This window comes from Salvelinus sp. IW2-2015, linkage group LG26 (genome assembly GCF_002910315.2).
Source record: "Salvelinus sp. IW2-2015 linkage group LG26, ASM291031v2, whole genome shotgun sequence".
Lineage (NCBI taxonomy): Eukaryota > Metazoa > Chordata > Actinopteri > Salmoniformes > Salmonidae > Salvelinus > Salvelinus sp. IW2-2015.
Genome location: NC_036866.1, coordinates 45,775,785 through 45,789,963, shown reverse-complemented (window position 1 = coordinate 45,789,963; position 14,179 = coordinate 45,775,785). Strand labels below are relative to the sequence as shown.

The following is a 14,179-nucleotide window of genomic DNA, read 5'->3' as shown; positions in this document are numbered from 1 at the left end:
AGGTAGCATTCGCCTGGCATCCACCATACCCAGATTACTCCGTCAGACTGCCAGATGATGAAGCGTGATTCGTCACTCCAGAGAACGCGTTTCCACTGCTCCAGAGTCCAATGGTGGCAACCTTTACACCACTCCAGCTGACGCTTGGCATTGTGAATGGTGATCTTAGGCTTGTATGCGGCTGCTCAGCCATGTAAACCCATTTCTTGAAGCTCCCGACGAAACAGTTATTGTGCTGACGTTGCTTCTAGAGGCAGTTTGGAAATCGGTAGTGAGTGTTGCAACCAAGTACAGACAATACGCGCTACGCGCTTCAGCACTCGGCGATCCAGTTCTGTGAGCTTGTGTGGCCTACCACTTTGCGGCTGAGCCATTGCTGCTTCCATTTCCCAATAACAACACTTACAGTTGACCAGGGCAGCTCTAGCAGGGCAGAAATTTGACGAACTGACTTATTGGAAAGGTCACTGAGCTCTTCAGTAAGACCGTTGTACTGTCAATGTTTGTCTATGAAGATTGCATGGTTGTGTGCTCGACCTGTCAGCAACGGGTGTGGCTGAAATAGCMAAATCCGTTCATTTGAAGGGCTGTCCACATACTTGTGTACTGTCGGCAGGCAAACGTTGGACAATCCTACCGGTGTGTCTGAGCGTTAAGAGAGATCCATTCAGAGATCCATTCAGAGAGCCATTCTGCCGAGAGACCACAGAACCCTGAGTCAGAAGAACATTACGGACTGTTCAAATAAATATCATGCTGACTCAAAGTGTGTAGCTAGCTAGTTAGTGCACACAATATTTTGGTTCTGGGAGATTACAGAGGAACAGACATAGCCGACGGAGGCCAAGCTATAGCCATTATAGTGCCCTGGGCACCGGGAGGTTAAGCTGAACACACAGCTTCAACAGTGTGCAGGCTAGGCTATGTGAGGAATGGAAAACAGGACACCAGCCCCTGTCTTATCACCTCACAGATTACACATGTCATTCCCATGGCACAGGGCTTATTCTTAGAACCCAGGCCACTATGGCTGCATCCCAAATGGCACCCTATTCCCCTTTTAGAGTGAACTACGTAGGGAATAGGTTGCCATTTGGGACATCGGCTATGTTTGGTTTTCTTCTGTCCGCGTCTCTGTGTTACTGTTGGAGCTGTGACTTCTAAGGTCACTAACGACATCTAAACGTTTCAAGCGACTTTAAGGAGTTGACATGGTCTACCATGTGGGAATGTGCTTTGTGGACCCATGCTGAAGAATTTCGCAACATTTTAATGGCAATTCGATTAAAAACAAATTGTTATTCATTTGCCTTCAAGAGATGTTATTATGTTGTTTGCTTTGTTGAGTCATCTTTTGAGCTGAATGTACTGTGGTTGGGCTAGTGTGGTTGTGCATACGCACGCGTGTGCATACACACACACACACACACACACACACACACACACACACACACACACACATTACATCTACATCTGGAGCTAGTGCTGCTGCCACCACCCTAACAGTCAGAACAGGAAGACAGTGTGAGCACACCAAACAAAGCCTCAGCTCTTTGAACTCCTCTCTCTCTCTCTTCGACACTCTAGGAGCTGCCATGGAGGTCGTAGCAGGGCAAACAAACCTCTCTTTGTCATCTGGCTGGGGCTATTGTGGCCCTGGGGTTTACTCTGCTAGGTATGTCATCCTCAGTTCGTCTAGCGTCAATATTGACCCACCTCTAGGTTAGCCTCCAGCCCACCTTCAACTGTGGCTTATAGTCACTTCCACCAGATGACAAAAGATAAGTCTATTCACAACATGGGGGTAAACACTAGCTAGCACACAAAGGAAGATACACGTGGAGCACGAAGCCTACTGCAATGAGATGACTCATGTCCTGCATAAAGGATCAACTGGAAGGCAAGATGTTTGCTCCACAACAAGTGTTAGGGAGCCCTGAATGGGCTGCTATTGATAATTCACACACAYAGAGAGAGAGAGAGACAGAGAGAGAGACAGAGAGAGAACACACACCTTCCGTTGTTCTATCTCACTGTCTGTCAACTAATTTTGAAGGGGAAGGCAGGGAGGGGATGGACTATACCATCGCTCTCTCCTGGATCAGCTGACACATAATCTTTGATTCAGGAGGAAATGACCCGTAACAGAAAGAAAGTGAGAGAGCAAACTACTTCATCTATGTGCAGTGAGAGAGACAACTCACTTGCTTATGTCAGGAGGAGGATATGGGACCATGCAAGACATTGAGGAAGGAAGTAAGGGACAGTTTGCTGTCTTTGTATCATTCATCTTCTCCTCCCGTGCAGGGCCTGTGAGAACCTCTCCTCAGTCACTACTGTTCTGTGTTTGTTTATCCAACGCAACACGAATCAGTGAACCACACTTCTGGACTGTAATCTAATTCAGAGGTTCACATGGAGAATGGTGAATGAGGTCAAGTGGCTATATAAGCATGCGATGGCCTTCTGGCGCTGGAGGCTAGACGCACACACACACTGGAGGCTATCGGCAGGCGTGTGCTTGAAGATCACACTAGAGAATTATCTCTGGACCAGGAGATAGAGATGATCTCACATGAGTAGCGGTATAAGGCATTGGAGGAATGCATGAGAAGTGGCCGCTTTACATCTTGAAGAAGAAGAGTCTGCTCATTTTAGGGCTTTAATCTAATGATTCTTTTTCAGAGCCATTTAGAATGACTGAATATCATTCCATTCTATGCCTTATCATTTTTGGCATTTGTGTTTTTTTGCATCATCATTATGCATTTTGGCTAAATAATGACACTGTGACCCAGACCACTATGTATGTTTACCAGCCACCGAAGACACCTCATCAACACTTACCTTAGGCCTTTTAGCAAAATGAACACCCAAATTCTAGATTAAAGTCTTGCATTGTCTACTAGAGCTCGCAACCTGGTAAATCCCAGAAAATACCTTCACTGCAGCATGTATAAACTCCCTCACCCAGTCGAATCCATTAAATACCTGACCTTTTCCATATCATCAATTCTCCCTGACATGACCTCTCCTGACAATGACAACAGACCGGGGGCTGGACTACAGGACGGCGGGTCTGGAATGAGAAACACAGGAAGGACCGGGGAGGGGAAGAATGTTTTGCATACTTCCAGCCAGGGGTCCGGCAGGGACAGAAGGCTCTAGATTACTTTCCTGTTGGGGTTCAGGTAAATAAGCTGTGTTCTTTAATGACTATGTCTCAGGGTGATGTGTTTTTTCTTTTCTCCTCTCCTATCCTTGTGATGCTACTGTGAAGAGGAGGTCGAGCACACAATCATGCAATCTCCATAGACAAACATAGTATGAACCCCATAACCTCGGAAGCCCAGGCTTCTCACGTACCGAGACAAGATTTGGAAGGATGGCCACGTAAGACTCGGAACCCCATAGATGAGGAGAAGGGAAAAACAGGCCCTCCTATGGGGCTAGTACACTCTTAGAAAAAAGGGTTCCAAAAAGGCTCTTCGGCTGTCCCCATAGGAGAACCCTTTTGGGTTCYGTGTGGAACCCTGTGTAGAAAAAGCTCTACATTGAACCAGGGTTCCACCTAGAACCAAAAGGGTTCTTCTACCTGCTACCAAAAAGTGTTCTTCGTAGGGTTCCCCTATGGGGAGAGCCAAAGGACCATTTAATGTTCTAGATAGCACCGTTTGTAGTCCGTGTCTGTGTGTAGTCCGTGTTTGGATCAGGTTGGACAGGACCAACTTTCCATCTAAGTTGATGCGCAAATGCTCCATTGCAATCAACACATGATTTATGCTATCATCAACTCAAGTGTGCGCATATCAGGTTAACCTTTTCACATGTGAGTTCCAAATATCTCATACCGTTGCCCCAACGTTAGTTTTTTCATGTGCTTGATGGCAGAATGCGCTCACTGTTCCAAAATGTGATTGTTACGCAACAGGACAGTTACCAGCCCTGCTCTTAAACCAAGGCAAGCTGCCTGCTAATTATCTATAGGCTATGTTTTACCTTGTCAATTTCAAATGATTTTCGAACAAGTTTTATTTTCTAACAACAGTTTGAATTGAGGTGTGTTCTGCCTCCTCGTTAATCCACATAAGCCCATTTCACTGTTGCGTACAATTTATGTTTGTTGCTTTACTGAGCCGGACAAACTTCTCTCTTCAACGAGAGCCCAAGCACTTCCCTAGTGTTTCCCCAGATCAAGTATGAAGACATTGACTCTAGTCAGAACAGAACAACGTTTTCCTCCAGCACATTTTCTGGCTGGCGCCCGCATTGCCTTCATGGTTGTTTTTCTTACAAATTGTGTGCGTTCCTATCAAAGTAAGTGCCTTATTTTCTGTATATCGTGTTGTCGTTCCTGCTGTAGCACACCATATGTATGTATGGATCATAATGTATTTACTGTTTTATTTACATGTTTTCAAGTACTGGTGACAAATCATGCATTCCGATTCTTGAATAGATTTTAATGGACACATATGTAATGTGTGTAAATACTTTTTTGAAGGGCCTCCCGACTAGCGCAGTGGTCTAAGGCACTGCATCACAGTGCTAGCTGTGCCACTAGAGATCCTGGTTTGAGTCCAGGCTCTGTCGCAGCTGGCCGCGACCCGGGAGACCCATGGGGCGGTGCACAATTGACCCAGCTGGGTCCGGGTTAGGGGAGGGTTTGGCCGGCAGGGATGTTCTTGTCCCATCTCGCACTARCGACTCTTGTGGCGGGCCTGGTTGTCACGTAAGCTTCTGTCAGACCAAAGATGGTATAACAAGGAATAGTTCACTCTAATGATTTATGGCTCTTTCAATACAACTGTGAACTCTGAAAAAAACTTGGTAAAATCATGACGTTAATGATCTTCAGGTTGGAAAGTCAGAGCTCTAGAAAGAGGCCAGAGTTCCCAAGTTGGAATCCGAGTTGGATGACCGTTTTTTCCCCCGAGTTGCCAGTTGTCTTGAATTCACTGAAGTCGAAAGTCGGAGAATTCCCAGTTCCCAGTTGTTTTGAACGCAAAATCAGATTGTAACTTTGGTACCTCAGGGTTGCCAGCTCAGACCCCCCTTTCCAGGGGTTTTATTTTTATTTCGCATATAAACTTCTCTTGCGTTTGCCCTCCATTTATTGATAAATCCCCCATCATAGTAATATTTCCTGCATCATATACCCCTACGATACCTTCCCCCATCTCTACCCCCTATGGACTTGAAAACCCCCCACAAATGAAATGAATGCCCCCTCACAACCCCCCTAAAATGTTTTCATCCCTGTTTAGCTTTCGCACTACGGTTAGGCTAGGCAGTAGGCTTGTATTTGGTGTGATGATCTGTGAGGTGAAAAAATGTATTTGCTTTGTGATTTGACAAAAACGGTTAACGACTTGTCAAGTCATGTGCTCCGTTTCTTGTATACACTGTAACAAGTACATTGACGCTTTGTAATATGTTGAAAAGTGGCAAAACTAAGTTCATATTTTCAGGCAATGAGCGCAGCCATCCTTGACTTTGTTTATTTGCGTTTTATAGTGAATCGCATTCTGGGACTAGGGAGTTTTCGCCAAGTCAAACATAAACAAACATGGCTGCCATCATGAAGAATTTAGCTGCTGTTAGCTTAACTGACATGCATTTCTTTTCTAAACAACATTACATTAGTCTCTTGTGCTCACCAGAGATGTGGTACGTTGTAAACTAGTCTAGCTGTTAGGTCGCTAACTTACGTTTCGTTATTTAAACTGGTTTATGGAATGAGTTTGGCTGTGGATGTGTTCCGTGTGATGCTTGGATGATGACGTTCGCTTTTATCTTTTACAATAAAAAGGTCAAATTGAGGAATAAAGTTAAGACCTTTATTTTCCATCAGTACAAAAAAATATTAAAATGCTGTTCAGACAACAATGGTGTTAAGATGTGTTTGTTGCGTCATGCGTTCCGTTGCTACTGCTCCAATCACATATTTGAGATCGTACGCTGCAGGGACCGCTCAACAATGATCACAAATACGTGATTGTACGCGTCAAAGGGTTAAGATTCCACCCTCAGAGCTGGGCATCTTGAGTATGTATGGGGAAATAATGAAATGTGTGTGTGTGAGCTGGAGTATGACTTTCATCATCGTGGTGGTCTGATGTTTATACCCACAATTACGCTGTGTGTGTGGTTCTAGCAGCAACAGATGATCTGGTAGGGCATTAAACTTTTGTGTGTTTGTGTGTGTGTGTGTGTGTGTTCATGTGTGGTTATAGCACCACAGATCTGGTAGGGCATAAAACTCCAATGTGTGTGCCAAGTCTGTTTTTCCCCCCACATCATCCTGCAACTCCTAATAAACAGAGTTGTGTCTGGAAGTGCTAAATCACTAACTACCTTTAATCACTTTACAAAAATGCTAAGCATGTCAATTCAATGTGGGCCACAGCTTAGGCAGGCAGATCTCACATGGCCTTAGCTTTAGCAGGTTGGGAGATGAACGTTTGAGAAAGAAACGCAAAGAAAACATACATTTATGATAAAACTSCTATAGAGGACCTCGTGCAAGTGTAACTGTTTGAGTTACAAAGTTAAAGTAGAACATCTTCAACACAAAGCAAACATGAGGCAAACCTGTGATTAAACTACTACAGAAGACCGGTGATAATAGTGTATCTTAAATCGCCTCTCTTCGAACGAGCACACTCTAGCTGCACTGCCCTACAAACGATAACTCAAGCAGCAAAGCACAGCAGTTTACATGGAGTGAGTTTGTGAGTGACCGCGTGTGCAGGGACCACCAGCGTTTAAACAAGTCACAATTCATTCAGCTCCCCGCCATCCTACCACAAACTGTTTATGGCCGAGGCCACCGACAGGCTCTGCAGTCACTCTGCAGTCACTCTGCAGTCACTCTGCAGTATTGACTGCCATGATTTGACTTCCATCTCTCCCTAGTCTGGCCATGAAATACTGGGTTATACCCCACAGCCTATCTCTCTCTCTCGCTCCGGGCCGTAGCTACATATGAGGACACCGGGGTCCGGACCTATGCATTTTTTTCACATTTGACAAAGTTTTGCACCGTTTTTTTTATTAATAATATTGTTAAGACTAAAATAAATAAATGACGGGTCAACGTCTAAATATTGCTGCTCCGTCTAGTACCTCCTTTCTCTTCCCTGTTGATGATCCCTCTTTCCAAAATAAGAGATTACATTAACTGGAGAGAGAGAGAGAGAGAGAAGGGACAGGGAGAGAGAGAGGGAGGGTTTTCACACTCTTGCTTTGACCACCATGCGACAGAAAGAGAAAGAAAACCGTTATGATTTGGCAACAGAATGATGCATTTTTAATCATTTAATAAATCCTAAACCAAATTGTTATCAGTAAAACCACTGTAACTAATTGGTAGGTCTCCCTTTACTTGTTACTTCTGTGAACTTGCATTATCCTTTCTCTTCATGAGGGAGAGACATTTGGAATATATCTTAAACATATGTGGGTTTTTGGTAACAGAATGACAAGACACGGGGCAATATTTATTCAACTTATAGACGGCAAAACATTTCTCCCAAGCTAAATGTAAATGTTGATATTAGCTGGCCAGAGTCTTCACTTCAACGTTATTGTGTTTCGATGTATTTCTACCTTTTGAGACGTTTTCTGCTAGATGTTTTCGAAGACCAATTTTCCATATGTTTTTACCAGAAATCAAAGCCATTACGTAAAACACTTTTTTTGGGATGGAAAATGGTCGAACAACGTACACGTGGCTTACTATCTCAAAGATATTGACTCTCAGCTTTCATTTGACACCAAATGTGATGATCCAATGAACTTCACATGTTAGTGCTCATGGGGATTTTTACATGGAAATACCCTACTGCTTTTAGTCCATTCGACAGGCATGCAGAGAGCTGGCCTAGCCCACACACACACAGACACACACAGACACACACACTCTGTCTGGGGATAAAAGCCTGCCAGCCCAGTGCCAGACTGTTTGGCTTGAGAGCGATTTACACGGACGTGAGGGTGATTCATTCAGTCCTGCACAAACACAGCTCTGTGTACATTTCACTGCTAGGGGTATTAAATCAACAGAGGTAACGTATACACATACAGGCACCGGGGCTTGCATTTCTGCTCATTCGCACTCGGCTAGACGGCTGCCGCACACACACACGTGAGCAGCACACTCGCACCCACACACACACACAAACAAACGTGCACAAACACACACTTTTCTGTGGGTCTGTCACACACACACACACGCCGACGTGTTTGACTTTATGTCTAAGATTGGATTCATGTCTGTGATCAGTCCTCAGCTCTCCACACCTCTAGCTGATGACACACTAATGCACTGGCACACCACGGCACTAATGTGATGGAACCAGTCACTTTCACAGGATGAAAGGTATACTTGAGTTGAGTAGCCTGGTCCCAGATCTGTTTGTGCTGTTTGGCCAACTCCTACTGGCATTGACAACGACATTAAGAATTGGTTCTACTGCGCCAACAGATATGGGACCAGGCGATTAGTAAAGATCATAGGAGTTGGCTATATAGGCCAGTAATGTACAAACAGATCTGGGACCAGCCTAATTTACTGTAATTTGGGGGTATTCGTATGAGAATAAGCAGGCAGGGTTATAAACTACACAATCCTGATCCTGTGAGGACTGAACAATACACTGCTGCATATTAAAATATAATGAAGAACCATCTATTCTACAGACTTACGATTTATTGAGTTGGCACTCAGTTGGCCATGGTGCATCTACAATGTCTCCAAGACCATGTCCAAGAGAATTTATAACAAACTCAAACTTCTTATTTTCCTTCGTGGATTATATTCTGATTCATATTAGATGGAAGAATGAAAAAAATAAATACATTCATGGTATTCAGATAAATCTTCCAAAATGAGACATTACTCGACGTTTGGGGCTGGTCCAGAAATTCTTTCCTGGGCCTTTTCTCAGTTAATCTTTTCTCCATAAATAACAGCATATTCATAAGAGAGGATTTGCACCCTCTGCAAACCATTGTATGCCAGCCTGGTTTCTACAGATTTCATTTCTCCTCCGAGATGATCTAAACGGCTAAATGAACACTGCTGTTCAGTCTAGGCCTAAGGTGAGGAAATTGTGAGKAAATGTATAGAATACTTCATATATAAGAAACTTTGCATATTATATCACAGGAAATCACAACAACATTCGTTGGTGTATGGTGTACAGTTGAAGTCGGAAGTTTACATACACTTAGGTTGGAGTCATCAAAACTCGTTTTTCAACCACTCCACACATTTCTGGTTAACAAACTATAGTTTTGGCAGGTCGGTTAGGATAATTACTTTGTAATTTTTCCAACAATTGTTTACAGACGGATTATTTAACTTATAATTCACTGTATCACAATTCCAGTGGGTCAGAAGTTTACATACACTAAGTTGACTGTGGCTTTAAACAACTTGGACAATTCCATAATGCCCATCGTTATGTTTGGAGGAAAAAGGGGGAGGCTTGCAAGCCGAAGAACACCATCCCAACTATGAARCACGGGGGTGGCAGCATCATGTTGTGGGGGTGCTTTGCTGCAGGAGGGACTGGTGCACTTCACAAAATTAATGGCATCATGAGGAAGAAAAATGATGTGGATATATTGCAGCAACATCTCATGAACATCAGTCATGAAGTTAAAGCTTGGTCGCAAATGGGTCTTCCAAAGACAATGACCCCAAGCATTCTTCCAAAGTTGTGGCAAATTGGACAACAAAGTCAAGGTGGCCATCACAAAGCCCTGACCTAAACCTATAGAAAATCTGTGGGCAGAACTGAAAAAGCGTGTGCGAGCAAGGAGGCCTACAAACCTGACTCAGTTACACCAGCTCTGTCAGGAGGAATGGGCCAAAATTCACCCAACTTATTGTGGGAGTTTGTGGAAGGCTACCAAATGTTTGACCCAAGTTAAACAATTTAAAGGCAATGCAACCAAACACTAATTGAGTGTATGTAAACTACTGACCCACTGGGAATGTGATGAAAGAAATAAAAGTGGAAATAAATCATTCACTCTACTATTATTCTGACATTTCACATCTTAAAATAAATTGGTGATCCTAACTGACCTGAGACATATTTTTGTTCAGTGTAGTTATGTCATAGTTAAATGCCATTGATGAGCTGACCAAAAAGCTGCCAACCAAAGCAGTGAGTGGCTCTTCTGGCCACTAGGTGACACCCCTACCTTGATTTCTGCTCTGAGCCCTCCCTGCCCTATTTTACCCAAGAAACACATGCACACACACACACACACACACACACAACACACACACACACACACCACACACACACACACACACAACACACACACACACACACACACACACACACACACACACACACACACACACACACACACACACACACACACACACACACAGCACCACACACACTGTTTCTGCTCTGGGATTCACTAATAACTTTCACATGGACAGAGATCACACTAACTCAACCCCAAATGGATGTACCCCATCACTGACTAACACGTGTCCAATAAGACAGAGTGACAGAACACCTTCAGTTAAAACTGCTCATGCATAACACTGTGACACTGTGAGACACCAATCTGAAGTGTGAGAACTGGTCCATCTTTTCTCACCTCTCTGAGCTGACAGGATTTAAACAGGGCTGTGCTGGGATCAGCAGATGGATCGAGAGAGCGAGAGACTGTACAGAGCCATAATATGACATTTGAAATGTCTCTATTATTTTGAWACTTATGTGAAYGTAATGTTTAGTGTTCATTTCTGATTGTTCATTTTACTTTTGTTTTATCCATTTCACTTTTTGGGGGGGCAATGTAAACATACGTTTCCCATGCCAATAAAGCTATCAGTTTTTCCTTCCCCAATGCAGCCTACCAGCTGTGGTCACAGTGACAGATTTCAAGCMAGTCTGCCTGGGTCCGTTCATGTCACTGTGCTTGCCCACACGTGCGTGCGTGTGCCGTCCTGCTCTCCCTCTGACAGAAACTGAACCCAGGGAACGCCACAGAGCCACACTCGGCTACATACACTACAAGCCTTCAGAGAGAGCACGCATACAGGCTTAGTGGCTTATGTTGATGTTGACTGTCCCCCGTTGGGAGCAAATATTATTTAAGGAAAGGCTTTTGTAAATGAAACATAACATAAACTTCCATGTGTTGGTGCCTTTGGCAATCATACAAGATTGTGACGAGTGTGTGTCAGCATTCCCTCGGTGAGAGAGTCTAGTAAACAGTATATCCATCCACCAAGAATGTCAAACACACGAAACGACAGAAAAGGACTGAAAAGTGACGCTGTGAACAGAGAGTRAACACAATCTCCCTTCAGTGGTTGAGCAGAGCGCACCGCGGCTCGCTTCGAGTCGGGGATGGAAGTGCGCAGGGAGAGACAGACAGACAGCGCAGCAGCAGCGGCCACAGTCACACTGCCCGGCCGACCAGTTGTCACGAAAGTGACAGGCAACAGCTGAGTCCATACATCTGGAACCCAGGGGGGCCTCCACACCTCGAAGTTCGACACATACACCCACTATRTTTTAGACCGCATTGCCACACTTACATACAGAAAGCGTTTGTTTGTTGTTAAGACCACCACTGAGAAGGAAAGTATTTGTGATCTCTTATTAGACGGTTAGGCTAGGCTATGTTAATTGCCCATTAGGCTAGGCTATTTCATTTCTGGAAAGCATTCATAATGATTAACAGACCGTGGGGATTCTGAAAACATTATGAATAACATATCTATGTAACATAGGATATAGAAAGCCCTCTCTCAGACCCTTGCAAAAAAAATTACGACAAGCTTTCATAGTCAACAACAGTGCATTTAAATATGATAGAGCATCTGATTATAAAATTCACTTCTCCAGAGGAAAAATAGCCCGATGGTTCTTGTGAATAGTAGCCTAATAAAGTGAGGCTACTCGTGATAAATAATGAAATAAACACATTTCACCGGGGAGCTCAATTCAGGCTCTTAAAAGTTAAACGAAATTGCAATATAAAAACAGTTGCCATTATGCCATCTATACGCAATCATTTGATACTTGAAATACACTGATACAAGGACGCAACATAAATGGTACCCTTACCCCCAAAGAGTTCAGAACCAATATTCCTTGAATTGTAGAAACGATTCACGTTACGTCGCATTGGATGAAATGTCCAGAAAGCGCACCGCTGTCCCGTAGACTTGTCCGGTACTGAGCGGTTAGATTCGTCCAAATGTTGGCGACTGCATGTTGTAGGCACAAACGAGTGAAGGGTCTACTTTGTAAAGTTCACCTGTGAATGTCACCGCATCTCCGGATAAATTCACTTGCGCCCGGTTCGTAATGTTCTCAACTCACGACCGACACCGATATGACATTAGCATTGCTCTCTGCCAATTGGCTTGAACAAGCAACCCCCACCAATCCTAGAGAGAGAGAGACGGATGGAATTCTTGTTAGTCTGGAAAACATTGAAGATTTAACCGCGAGTTTCACTCCTGTTTCCATTTACTGGGACTCTTCCAGAGTGTTTGTTATTGTATATTATAGACGGTTAGTCATTCGAAATGTAGGGCTATTTATTTGATTCATTCGATTAATTTATGAATTGGCCTGCAATTAAGTTAAAAACAATCTTCCTCTCTCTCTCTGTCTCTCCCTCTCTCTCTCTCTTATGACACCTGCAGGACAGTTCTTTCTTGGTAAGTGAACTCACTCCCACTACTGCCCATCCTTTTCCAGCATTCTCCACCCCATTGACTAGCATCTGCAAAAGCACTGCATAAGTGCATTATGTTATAATTGMTTGTTATCACTTAGCATACACCAAAATGCCTGGAGCTAGGCTGACTCTAAAATGACCCCCAAAAGGTCAAACGTTAGGTCAGTATTAAGGTCTTTGGGACCACATCGCTTTTCCAAAATGGGACATCAAAGCTAAACGCTAGATGTGTATTATRCATGTGACAAATGGATGATTCTGATTGGAGGACCTTTGACCCTAACATCGGAATAAGGAGCTCCGTCATTGTTTGACCCAGGTCATGACCCACTGACCGTCACGTCTCGGCCCGTGTGAACGCATCATAAGTGAGACCAGGTTCTGCAAGCCAAAACCTGTCAATCAATCTCGACCAGTGTGCACACACGGTTTGCAGAGTTCAATGGCGGGAGTGCATCGCTCTGACAGATTTCATCTGGACCAGATGGGTGTGTAGCCTATTTCTCCGTGGCGTTGTACTTCAGTTAAATATATTTTCTCTGTGTGTTTCTTTTTCCCCATTTCTCTTCCGCTGAAAAACAACAATGAGATATACTAAAGAGCTCCACCCAACCATGTTCAAAGTATTTTAGTGTGGACTGTGAGGTAAAAAAACAAACAAACAGTGGAACAAGTTCCACATAACTATTATGTCGACAGTATCTTGRAGTTAAGGAACTGTTGAGTTCGACCAGTGGATGTTGTAAATTAGTCACACAGATCCTCTCCATGTTCTGTGTTGGTTGGCCATGCATGCTGTCTCCAGAAAGGTCACCGAAGAAGATACCATATGATTTACTACTGCCCTAATGCTCTACGATGGGTTAGATCAGAATGTCAAACTCTGTGATGGGTTCGACCAGAATGTCAAACTCTACGACGGGTTCGATCAGAATGTCAAACCCTTTTTTCCCCTAACATTTATCTTGTCTCTCTCTTAATGCTTCTCTTTGGCTTATCGAATGTGATATTTATGGCAGTGTTGTAAAAGGCTCTCACAACGCGGCATCACTGGGCTGTCAACCATTAGGATGGCTTACATATAGTTTGCAGTGTTTCGCGGTGTTTGAATGTGGCGAGACTTCTTCACTGCTAMATACAGGGTTTCACATAAACAAATTAAGCCTTGGACTAAAATGCTCCATTGGAATATCTCCAACAGCTCAAATAATTATATAATCAAATAAAAGCTAAGCAGTTCCAATATATATGACCTGTTTCGAAATGACTTGATCAGTGAGTGRACAGCACTATGGAGAGGCATCATTTGATTTGAGGAAAAAACACTTTCCATTGCAGCTGTGTATTGTGTTTGTTGGGTTTTGTGACAGAACAGAAGTGAACGCTTTTATTGGGCTCAATCTTTAATCCTTTAAACAAGGTTGGCAGCTTAGGGCAGCCCCTG

General features: G+C 43.7%; 1 protein-coding gene across 1 annotated transcript in view; it reads right to left on the bottom strand.

The window, feature by feature from the left end:
• The window catches only part of prickle1a (prickle homolog 1a), a 49,929-nt gene extending 37,268 nt beyond the window's left edge, over window positions 1-12,661 (bottom strand). The window contains exon 1 of the mRNA XM_023971792.2: window positions 12,114-12,661. The gene's annotated coding sequence lies outside the window, so the exon portion shown is untranslated. The remainder of the gene's footprint in view (window positions 1-12,113) is intronic.
• Between the last annotated feature and the right edge of the window lie 1,518 nt (window positions 12,662-14,179).